Here is a 12,830-nt window from a genome sequence, read left to right as displayed (position 1 = left end):
GTAGCTATTTTGAGAATTGTTGAGAAACTTTGCCTTAGCTCTGATCCTGCAAAATAGGTCAAGACATTTTGGAGTTTCAAATCCTTCTGTATGTCAGAATTTAGAATAGACTCAACTGTTTAATTTCTTCTACTGAAGTTAGGGCTTGTTACAACACCTTGTAAATGGGCAATGGTAACACAATGGCAAAACATACTTTGAGTGTGCCCATCTTACGTGATCTTGAAACTACGTGTTTGAGCAATTATTTCGCTAGATTATAAGGCATACCTGTGAGAAGTGTTTCTCATTCTTCATAATTGTGTGGCAACAATGCTAAGCATGAAAATCTTACTACTGTTTTCTAAATTCATTTCTCTTGTGAATTCTGAAGCAATTTTTGAATAAGGCAATGATGACTTGATTGTCCCCTGACATCTATAACACTGTTTAAATGGCAACTTTTGAATCAAAAGGATTGACATAATCAAGTCTTGTCTATAAAATGTCTTTGCTATCAACGGCTCCAATAATGGATATTTTCAAACACAACTTCACTCAAACTAGAAAAAAAAAACAACTTTTGCTGTTATGTGAAATTAATGGAATATGATTCATTTAAAGCAGTTATTCATTTATTCTGCTTTGCATCAAATCACTTGGGAGTGTTTGCTGCTTTTAATTTGCCAGAGTTTTGTTCTTCTACAAATTAAATTAGTAACCAAGTCTCCTGTTAGGCAGAATTCTGGGGAAAATGGAGTTCACAGGCAGTTAGGCAGAGATGCCCTAAGCTTTTGTTGCTGCTGGAGTCTTTTGCTTGCTAACAAGATGCCATGTTAGGACAAGAGTGCCTGAGGCTTCTGATGTGACACAAGTGAGAGTTATTGGGGCTACAAAGCTCACCGAGCATCCAAACACTGTGCTTTATGAGCATATTTGAATCTCAGCCGTGCAGTTTTATTCTTTTGACTGTTTCTTGTTATGCAGCTGTACTAAAATATCAGCGACATCAAAATCGTTCTTTGATACGCATCATAAAGCACTGATACTGGTCTTTCTATATTAAGAGATTGTCAGCATTTCTGAGGACAGAACCTGTTTTTGTATGTGTGTGTATGGTTTTGTCTTTTTTTTTTCCTCTCACAATAATCCTGTAAATTCTTTGTAATTAACTGTAAACACTTGAGTAGTCATTAACGACTAAGGCTGACGGGTACATAAAGGAACTGTAAGATCTGATACCAGCTTTAAGAGAGACAACTTCACTAGGTGGACCCAGCCTGCTTGTATTCTTTGGGGGTATTATGGTACGCACATGTTATGCAGTAACATTACTTTCAGTGGGGCATCAAGAGGTTGCTGAGGTAGAAGTATGTTAACACAAAAGAAAACCCTAATAATATTCACTTCAACTCTGCGGAGTTCTCACAGAAATGCCATCATTTTTTCATACCAAACATGCACTTACGCTGCGATGTAAAACAGAATGATACAATTTCCGTCTCTTCCCTGTTCATTTATGCCACACTATTTCCCAAACTTCAACTACTCATTCTAGGAATGTGGGCTAGAAAGGGAAGCTACGCTGTCTGAGTTGCTACAGGATCATATTATTCTTACAGAGTCTTGGAGATCTGGAGTGCAAGAATTAGATGCTGAAGACCTTTCTCCACTGTAGGTATAAAGAGATTTGCTCTGAGTGAAGGAATACAACTAGAGAACTCAACTAATTTCTGCAGAGCTGAAGTTGCTGAGAGAGAGAGCAAAGACCTTCAACATAACACAGTCTGTTTCCTTGTATGGATTATTAGAAGTAATTTACAGATTACACAGATAGGCAATTCATAGCTAGTACTTCAGTTTAGCATTTACTTTACAAAGACATTCATATGAAGTGCCATGGGTATGTTTGCCATTTCAAAGAGGGAAAACATTTCAAAGTGGTACGTACAAATCTAGTATGTAGCAAGTGTACAGACTCAGCAAAATGGAGACATACCTTATTAACTTGGGAAATAGTTCTTCCATTTCTCTTGAAACCTTGATTTAGTTGTCACGTAAGATTACAAAATCCACCTGAACCAAAAGATGAAAGTCTAAATTAAAGCACAATATCCAGCTCTCCTTTCTCCATGTAAAAACAACTTTTTCTCATGCAGTTTGGGGGATCAGAGTGGGGAGCCTTTTGAGTTATTGAGTCCTGTGTAACTCGGTAATCACTAAGTTTACCAATATTTTCTTCTCTTCTGTTGGCAATTTTATTTCTTCTCTTCTGGGACTCCACAGTTTCTCTATGGGCTGTATTCACTCTCTGGAGAAATAGCTTTGATCTTTAAACATCTCTTGATATCAGCTTCTGCGATTTATGGAAGACCTTGCTTCCTTCCCAGATTAAATATTGCTTTCTTTCCATTCCTTATCTGTGGACTAAATTTTCCATGGCCCTTTTGAAATTAAGTTTCCCAAAGTAACTCTGGGATCCATTTTAATGGTAAATACAACTCACTGTATATGAGTAAATAAGATCAGAATTTGTTTGATCTATTTTCAGGTCAGAAGAAAGGTTCAATTAAACTGATTCATGGATATCTTGTTCCAAGAGTGGTCCATTAAGCCATAAATGAGAAGGTAGTCCACCGTGGGTAAATGTCATATGATGTATAATGTAAAGTATAGATTTTTGATACCATATATGACTGCTTTTTGAAGCAACTCATTGCAGAACTCACAACAACAGAAAAAATAAACAAACACATAAAACTAATTTAGTTCTGAACAAGGACAGGATTTGGTTCAGGACACCACAATCGAATAGTGGCTTTGTAACATTGACCTATATCCTTAGAGAAGAAAAGACGTTCAACATTAATTATTCATAATACTATTGCTTACCTTCAATTAGCTATGGGATATAAAAACACAAAGACAAAATTTTTATATCCCAAAGTGGGATATACAAACACAAAAACCAAGGGGGGGGTGGGGGGGAGTGTATAAAGAGCAGCAGAAAGGTTAAAACAGAGCACACAGATAATCTAAAGACACCACACTAGCCAATCAGAATAAAAATAACATCACAGCAAAAGTACATCTAGAAGTCCCCCTCTGAAAAAAAGGGCCATCTTATTCATAGGATGTATCACAATTAAATGAAACAGGAGGCTCTCACAGCAAAAATACATGGAAGTCATATGGAAGACATGGAAGTCAGTATTATATCATGACCATTAAATGTATTACCTTTCATAACATAAATATGTTAACAAAGCATATGTTAAGAAAAACATTAACAAAGCAAGATATGAGGACTTTAGTAGTAAAGACCCCAAAGCTGTCACTAATTTTATAGACTTATTGTAAGCATGGCATCTACCAAAGGGCTGTATGGCCTTGCAATCCTGTAGGTATAAAAATATCCACAGATACTGTAGATATAAAAAGGGATGCTGCAGGAAGAGAAAACCATCACAGCAAATTTAAACATCTTGAATGTTCATAGCAGAGAAGTGTAAGGAAAGCTTAGCCTGTTTTTATAGGAGAGAAGTCCAAGGAATCATTTCATTTAGAGACACTAGTAGATCATTTTCAAAAACAGATGAATACTAATAAATCACACAGATCAGGTGATATTTGATCAATATTTCAATGTGAAATTGCCAACACTTTAAGTATGTAGTTATCCTTTAATTCAGCTTTACTACTGGAAGAAATGAAGATCATTGTTGGAATTTCATCTTCCTAGAGATATCTTCGTTGTTCCGCAACACCATGCAGAGAAAATTGATAAATTCTGTAATACAGACTTGAAATCCCACTTCCAAAAAAAAAGAAAAAACTAGAGAAGATAGATAAAAGGGTGATGAGGTTTACCAAAGAGTGGTTTCTATATAAGAAACTGTAGGTAGTTATATATTATTCAGCTTGAAACAGGGAAGGCTCAGAGAGAATACGCTAGAGAGCTACAGGTATATGAAGGCTCCAAATGAAGTGAAAATTCTATTCACTTTTTCCAATCAAAATGCCTGAACTAGATGGCACACTCTTAGACAGCCACAGAATTAAAAAAAAAAAAAAAGCGATAATAAAGTCATATAACTTTGCTCTGATATTTTGCAGCAGTCAAAATGGGTTAAGAAATAAGTAAACAAGTGATGAAAGAAAAACCATCAAAGGCTAGTGTATATGATGGGGAGAAAATAATGTAATAAAACATAAATTATTGATTGTTAAAAAACTTGAAGTATTAAAGGATCATGCCTCTACTCTAGTTTTAATTTCTACATAATTTGCCTATGACTGGCCACTATCAGAGATGAGATACAGAAGTGACGGATTGTTGCTTCAGTCAGTAGGTTCATTCCAATACAACTAGTATGTCTACATTTGTAATGTTATAGCACTTTGACAGAAGATTAAATGTTCATCTCATGTATTTTTAGCTAAATTTTGAAGTTGAAAAGTGTTTGTCTTCAAGAGACAGGACTTTTTTTTTTTTTCTTCTTCTTTGAACTAGACAGCTATTATGGCTGCAACTATGCACATCGCATCATTTAAACTTGGTTTACTCATATTAAACATTAAAACCTAGAGTAGTGCAAACAAATTGGGCAAAGCTTGCAGGAGAGGTTACATAATATTCAGCCAAAGTACAGGGTTCATGGCATAGTTACTCTACAATATCATTTAGATATGAATTTACACATGATAATCATTATTTGTTTTGACATTTGCCAGTGCCACGTCTGTTACTTACTTAGAAGGCTAGTTTTATGTAATCTTTATTCTCATCACGTATATCTTCTGACATTCCTTTGCTTTCAAATAGTCTTAATGTTATATATTTGAGTACTATAATCATAATGCATGCAACTCTTATTTAAAAGCACTGCAATGTTGTTGTGTATCAAAATGTGTATGTACAGTGTAATGTACAGTGTGTGAGTATCAAAATGTACTATTTTGAAGTTTTATGAATTCTTTAATATTAATAGCATTACCTACACTTAAAATATATTATAAATTTGGTTTCACTTATGTATGAGTATGTGCATATGTGTATAAATATTTATGTGTATATAAGCATATATGAGAGATCTGTGTAGCTTTACCAAAAAATAAGTAATACACAACATAACATTGCTACCTCTAAAGTCCTTAGAATATTTAACAGATACATAACTATAACAAATATAGAACAATATAGAAACAAATATAGAACTATATAGGGTCAATAACAATAGGGAAAAGAAACATATTCCCTTATATTCAAGTGAACTGACTCCTGGAATTGACAGTTGCCTAAAGATCTAATTAAACAGGTGCAATTATCCTGCCCAGCAGCTACTTTCCTAGGCACATGGACTTGCGCTAATGCAGAGCCAGAGGGAGTATGCCCGGTCACCGACCACGGGGAAGGTTGTGCTGCTCCTGTCAATTCCACTGGCCTCTTCTTTGTCACTCATGTCTTTGTTCAAAAATATCAGTATTTATCTGAAGTAACTGCTGCAATATTAAAGCAGAAGACTTTGATGTAGCACAGGGAGACTACAGGTATCTCAAGTTGTGTATAATTGCATGAGAAGCAATTATTTGAAAGGAAGACAAACACATACTAGATGTTTGTTATGAGATACATTATTTAACTTATTATACACTTGCACAAGTAGGACTTGAGGAATTCAGGGAGATTGGATGGAACTTAGCAAAAGCATTGCTATTCTACCATAAATCACAAAGTTGTACAGAAAAATATTGGTCTTGTATCTTTCTTCTGAAATATTGCTGCTGACCTTTGCACACAAGAGCCTAAATACTCCCTTCAGGTATACATTCTCAAGAAAAAGAGGCTGAAAATAAGTATTTTCTGTAATGTGCTGTTACCACATTCTATACAACATCTGTAGTCCAAGTTGCAACAAATACTTCTCATACTTACCTGTGTCTATCTCTTTGAAGGGATACTTTTATTTACATGAGGATGCTGGAGAACTTTTACTCTTTAAACTGCTTGGATTCTTCATTGTGGCAGGCAGGTATTCAGGCAGGTCCTAAAAACATACAATAGATTATAAGAACTCTTCTTGTGCATGGCATTTTATCCGTGTGCCATGACATCCAATTGTAAACCACACACATTCTAAAAGTGTTGCAATGCAAATATACTATGTCTGCAAAGGAGAGTGCTGCCCTTTAAGAAAACAGTTTTCTTTCTTTGATAATATTTTGAGCAATGTCCTGCTGTTGTTCCTTTCAGAGTGCTGCTTTATCTTTGGTTCTTGATGACCTCCTATAGAGGTATGCTTCCTTCCCATTGAGTCATGCAGCGTGCTGCACATCAGGCTCTGTACAGTTTCTTACATATTTGGTTGAAGGTCAGTCCTGCCATCCACAAGAGAACAAACACAAAACTTGGAATAAAAAAAAAAAAAAAAAAAAAAGAAAAGAAAACACTTTCCCAGTATGATGGTGTTAATTTGTAACCCTGGGATGCTATAACCTGTGATACTGGAGGCTTGGCAAAACTAACAGCTGGGTGCTCAAGTGTGCATATTTCAATTATTTTACAGAAAAGCAAAGATTCAGCAAGTCATATGTGAAAGAAAATGATGTTTTTTTTGTGTTTTGTTTTGTTTTTCTGCTGTTGACACCATGTAATTGAATTACAAGCAGTGGTTTGGTGAGAAGCTTTGATCCCATTGAACAATGGCAAAACTCCTGTTGGTCTGACTTTATCCAGGGAAATTCTTGTGGAGCTTTTTGGAATAAATCACAGAGTCCATAAGCCCCAGAAAAGCACAGCCTTTCCTTCCCTTCAATTCTGTTTGTCTTCATGCCAAAAGTCAGTGAATGGGTGAAACACTACTTAAGGCGTGCATGGGTGAAATGCTACTATTTGGAGATCCAGAAATCCACTTGGCAGGTCTTCAGTGACGCTATTTATCTAGAACAAACATTCATGCATATCCACACAACAGACTTGTTATTTGCTTAGAAACTCTTTAGAAAATTTTCTAAGAAAACTTAGAAAAGTTTACAAACCATCACATAACATCTGAATAGCTTCAAACAACTACAGGGATTAGAAGAAAATATGCTTTTACTGCTTTCACACATGAAATTTTCCCTCCAAGATTTATTCCTAAACCAGCAACATTTACCTTTGTGTTAGAGAAATATTTTGGAATTTGATGCTTCACTGAGCTTCTAATAATAGGAATCCAAGAAGTCTGATGTCCCAAAAGTACAAGAGGCCTCTATTTTATAACCTATAAAGAGATATTGATTATAACAGTAATACTGACATTCTTAGATAATGCAAATTTCTAAGAGATGCTCATTATATATTTTGTCCAACATAGTGAGTATTCAGTCTTCACACATAATAATCTGTGTTAATGATCACAAACAAAAAATGGTAGCAAAAATAATTAAGAATAAAATCTTTTCTTAATTTTTTTTTCTTTAAAATGTACCAGCTATAGAATATTCACTACCAAAGTACGGCAAATGTTTTCTTGACCACAATGGGAAGTCTGCAAGTCTGTCTTTTAAAGTGATCTGGGAAGTCACTTTTATCTGAGCTACTGCATGTCACCATAGCACTGTTTCACCTGCACAAACCTACCTGTACTTGTCTTTGTTTTATGCAAATTGTTCTTCCAGGCTTTTCTTTAGATTTTTGTGGTCTCTACAAGCAACAAGCCTTTCTTTCTTATTTCTCCCCATTGCCTGTCTTCTATGTGACTTGATTAAAAACAAAACAAAACATATCTGGAAAAGGGAGTATCTGCCCTCATTTTCATCCACTCTTCCTCTGCTCTGAACTCCTCCAAGCGTAGAAGAGTCAAGGGTAGAAAAAGTGTCATTACAGTCCTCTTAGGAACTAGTGTATGAGACGCTGTTGGGCAGTCTCTGTGCTCTCTGAAGGTCTGTGAGCTTTAGTCCAGGGCTGCAGCCTCTGGGTCAGATGGGAGCCTGGAAGAATTTGCAGTGACAGCAGTGCATAATGTTCTGCAGCACACACAGCTTCACTCATAGCAAGGACATAATGAAAAATGGTTGACTGACTTCTTTTTCTTCTACTTTCACTGTAGTGTTTTTCAGACGTAATGCTGACAGTGAGAAAAATACTTGATGGATGTAAATTAATGTTTCTGCATGTGGCTTCTGGACATAAACCAAAAATAAAAATTATTCTATTACTCTGGTGCTGACAACAATGCTGGATGAAAATAACACCTCTTACATGTTTTGGGAAATATGCTTATATTATGGGCTGCAGTCATCCCATTCTTCTGCAGATGGGTAAATTTTATTCTAAAGAGATCATTTTATATGTATTGTAAGCACCTGATGACAACCACATTTCTGTTTTTATGCACAGGCTCTATTGCTTTGTTTAAAACACTTTATGACTTGGTCCACACAGATCTGTGGACCATGGATAGTACGGCAATATTTGGTAATATATATCCTATTAATGGAACAAAAAAACACTATACTTCTAGCTAAAGATTAAGGAAGGGTTTGTTTCATTCAAATCAAAAAGTGTTTTTAGTGATTTCTCAGGCTCTTAAAGCCAGAGTCACCATAGCATCTTAGACCTTTCTTCATGATCTTACAACATACAAAGATCAACATAGTGTAAACTAGGAAAAAGTTCTTATTCACATTTTCTTCACGGAAAACAGCAACCACAACACCACAGCATAAAAGAAAGAAGCACTGGACAGACTTTTCTCTGTTTTTAAAGCTTCATTTCTGTGCTGAATTTTCTGGCTGTTTGTTTCCACTTCTGCATCAAGGCAACACAGCTTGTTGTTGTCTGTCCAAGAAAACAGACATATTATTAGGAGCATATTATCTGTAAAAAAAAAACATTTTGATTCAGTTTAGATTAGTTTCTACCTTAATCTCAATTATATATGCAACAAATACATGCGTTAACCTAATAAATATTCTTCGGCTGTAATTTCAATGTTAACAAAAGACAACTTAATTGCTTTAAGAAATTTACTGTTACTGTATTTTCTGTGACTTATCAGCTGAAAGTTATGTACATCAATCACTGTTTTAATGTTGAAAAAAATTGCAATTGCAAGAATAACTCACATTTTAATAATGCTAAATGCTGTTTCACTATTTAAGAGTCCATTGTCAAGATGCATAATATTCAGATTTCCTTTCATTTAATAGCAGAGGCAATGAAGAGAAAAAAAAGATATAACTTTAGTACCATCATATTTTCATTTCTGTTAAATATCACACTGAGTATGGTTCACATTTATCAATTTGAGTATGCAGCAGTTATGGGCTAAGCTTTTGTGTATGTAATTTCTTTTATTAATTTTCCCACAAATCAAATTATATGAGAAGAAAAAGGGGAAATAAAGATAATAGTTTCATAAATATCTTAAGGGCAAATCATAAACTGCATCACGAATCATCGCTATATTGTCTCTTTTCTGTCTTTTAGTTGGAGAAAGACGATCAGAAATTCTCACATAAAACTTTACTTTTCCTCTCATAATAAATCATACAATTATTTAAATGGTTGCCAGCCTTCTTCCATATGCTTCCTTGCTGCTTTACCTAGGCACTAAAAAAAAAAAAAAAATATTTTCCTTTTGTGAAAGCAGGTGCGTGTATTTCAAAAGCAGGTGCAATCACAAAAGCATTCACAAACTCCTGTCTTTAAGAAGCAGTCATCCCTCATATGACAATTAAAAAATACATTTGGATCTGCTTCTGACCCCTTTTCCTTTCAAAACACCATGACCAGGTCTTCTTCCTGCCGTAGGTCAGAGTATCTTACCAAGTGATGTGGGCTGTGTACCCACAAAGGAAGGGGCTGCTCCAGCAACTAAGTGCCACAGAGGCTGGGAGGGGAGCAAGGTGAAAAGCTGCACTGTGCAGCCCTGAAGCTCAGCGAGGGAGGCATGTGGTCAGTATCAGCCAACAGCTTTAGCCGCAGAAGATGTATACCCAAATTTTTGTCTGACCATGATGCAAATCCCACTGCTTGGAGAGCCCAGGAGAACCAGCACATTTCTCCCAGGAAAGACATAACCACATGACTCTCCTCAACATTACCCACTCCCTTCACGGGTCAATGAAGTCAGCCTGCACAGGTCCTCCTGGTTTACTTGCTCCTGTATTTGGGGATCTGGATCAGCTTTGCACAAGCCAACCTGACCTGGCAGCTGCAACCTAACCCCAACGGGACCTATACTGTGAACTGCCCAAGTGCCAGCTCCTTCTCCAGCTGTGCATTTAAATGCCATCTCTGTATATTAAGATCTAAAGACTGTAACAGCAGCTATGCTTTGTGTATTTTCAGGTGGGGAACATTCAGTGAAATCCTAGGTTTGATTATAGAAAGAGGTTGAGAAGAAAGAGCTTACCAGGTGTCACGTATCATAGCATTTTAAATGTAGGTAGCTGAAGTCTAATGTCAGAAAGAAAGGTGATTGTACTCTTCTGAGCAGCATTACCCAATCTCTTTTCACTTTAAATTGTGCTGGGAAACTATTGATACAAGATAAAATTACTTTATCTTGACTGATTTGTCAATCACTGCAAGGAGATATTAAATCACAATAGAAAAGACATTGTGGTACAGTGATTATTCTCCGGGGATATCCTGAAGCATGAAGAGCAGCCAAGAGTTTCATATAGTACAGGACAGTAATTATCTCATGACAAGTATGCTCCCTGGAGATCACTTCAGAGCTATTATAAAGATATTGCAGAGGAAAGCATGTATATATGTTGTGCTAGAGGAAGATGAAGATGGCACTTCACAGTCATGAAAATGAGCTTCAGCTGACTGTGAGGTACGCATTGATTAATTTAAAGTGATAACAGCCAATTGAACACCTCTTCAGTTGAAGCATATTTATAACAGTGTAACGTACAGTTAGCTGCACTTCAAAGCTGTAGCATAAAAAAGAAGTTGGAAAACAACATTGTTTTACTTTCATTTATTTAGCCTGATATAAAACACTTCATTTATGTTTTCTGCCTCTTAAAGGTACTTTAAAAATACAAGACAATTCTTCCATTTAATTTAAAAACAAACAAAAATAAAACGTTACATTTGGCCCATATGTACAGTATTTCTAAAGAGGGATTTCTGAGTGACTGACCTAGATTGAAATCAGTTTACAACTCCTGCAATAAGATATTCAACAGCTTTGCCATATGCCTCCAATTCCCATCTTGCAGTAGACATTTGCTTACACAGTTCTAACACTTGACTATTTTTAATACCCCTGGAAAACTGTGCCTGCTTACTGCTTTTCCTCTTTCCTTCACACAAAGGCAACAAATAAAGTATTTTCTCTTTAGCCCAACAATTTCCCTTCCATCCAATATACTTGATTTCTGCTTCTGTCAAAACAATGTCATAAAGATAGCCTGTGCTCTTATGTGTGTAGGAATTTTATCCCTGAATTGCCTAGACTCTCCTTGAAAATGTGACCTTCATGAAGTACACAGAAAACTGAATTACTGTCTGCATAAATATTTGCTTACAAACTTTGTGTGAAAAATCTGTAAAAGTGACAATGTTAGTTGAGAAAACAGCAAATGAATTCACTTATAAAACACAACTATTGATGGCACATTGCTAAACAGGTTTAAAAAGCAAATTCTATAACCTGATGTTTAGAAAATCATTATTGCAGAATATATCAACTTCTGCAGATTTGAGACAGGGTACTACCTTTATTTTCATCAATAATCATAGGAAGGCCAGGATAGTAGCAAATACCTGTGGTTGCAATATGCACTCTTCATGTGCAATAAAGTCTGGAGGATCAAAACACTACAGTGTTGGAATATTGATTTTTTTTTTTTTTTGCATATCATGGAAATGAAAAAATAGTAATAACAGATTTACATTTTTTGTAACATTCCCCTAGGGCATATGCTGATATGGAAACAGGACAGGAAAAAAAAAAATTTTGAGGATATTATTTACAAATAGGTATTACGAAGTGCCAGTATATTTCCTTATTTTTCTTTTTTTCCTAACCAATCTCACTAAGATATAAGAAATAAAAGACATTATTTTCTTGTCAGCATTCTTGTCACACTCTTTAATAAAACATTAATATATATATATCAATTTCTAAAAAAAATCAAGGAGAGATGAAGAGAAAAAGGAGGTCTCACGCAATGGAAGAAAAGTCAGAAATTCGTGCAGAAAAAGGTAAAATTCATCTTTGGAGAAGGGCCAGCACATAATCCATGTCCCATTTAGGTTTTAATTTGACAACTTCTATGACTCTCATGTGATCCTCTGCTCCCAGAATGAATTTCATACAGGATAATGAAATATGAAAAAATGGCCAAAGAAAGCATTAAGAGCTGTAGTGTTCACAGGCCACATGTAAAGTATACTCTGCCTAGGCATAAACAAACGTAGTAGCAGCAGTAGATGCAGTTGTTGGTTAAGGATCCACATAAACCACCAGTAGTTTTCCATTTCCTAAACTTAACTGAAGAGGAGAAACTTGCTGTGCCCTGTTCCCACAGTAATAAGTATTCTCTTCTTCAGCTCTCCAATACAAGACATCAGGCTTCATACCCTATCTACTCTACGATGTCCCCTGTGTCTTTGCAAAATAAAGTTCTGCTTACAAAAGGCTAAAGATCACCTCCAACAGACAACTTAGGATCACCAGAGTTTCAACTGTTATACAGTTTAACCTTTAGTTAAAGAACAATCTGTGAGAAGAGGCATTAATTTCTTTTTTTTTTTTTTTTAATCCTCAAATCCCTCGGGTAGTTTCGGAAGACAAATTCCACTGTTTGTGTGTAAGTAGAGAGCAAGAACCAGAAAATGC

General features: G+C 35.6%; 1 long non-coding RNA gene across 3 annotated transcripts in view; it reads right to left on the bottom strand.

Annotated features, from left to right (window-relative positions):
• Window positions 1-12,830, bottom strand: part of LOC106041745 (uncharacterized) — a 91,816-nt gene that overhangs the window by 3,308 nt on the left and 75,678 nt on the right. For 2 of the 3 annotated variants that reach the window (XR_010831177.1, XR_010831178.1), the window contains exons 7-11: window positions 9,091-9,160; window positions 8,650-8,803; window positions 7,137-7,244; window positions 5,915-6,026; window positions 1,979-2,055 (exon numbers count right to left, since the gene is read on the bottom strand). This is a non-coding gene — a long non-coding RNA (uncharacterized lncRNA). Of the gene's footprint in view, window positions 1-1,978; window positions 2,056-5,914; window positions 6,027-7,136; window positions 7,245-8,649; window positions 8,843-9,090; window positions 9,161-12,830 lie in introns of all 3 variants that reach the window. The other variant, XR_010831179.1, reaches the window with a different exon arrangement.

This window comes from Anser cygnoides, chromosome 4, assembly GCF_040182565.1.
Source record: "Anser cygnoides isolate HZ-2024a breed goose chromosome 4, Taihu_goose_T2T_genome, whole genome shotgun sequence".
NCBI classification, from domain to species: Eukaryota; Metazoa; Chordata; class Aves; order Anseriformes; family Anatidae; genus Anser; species Anser cygnoides.
This window is presented reverse-complemented; position numbering and strand designations above follow the sequence as displayed.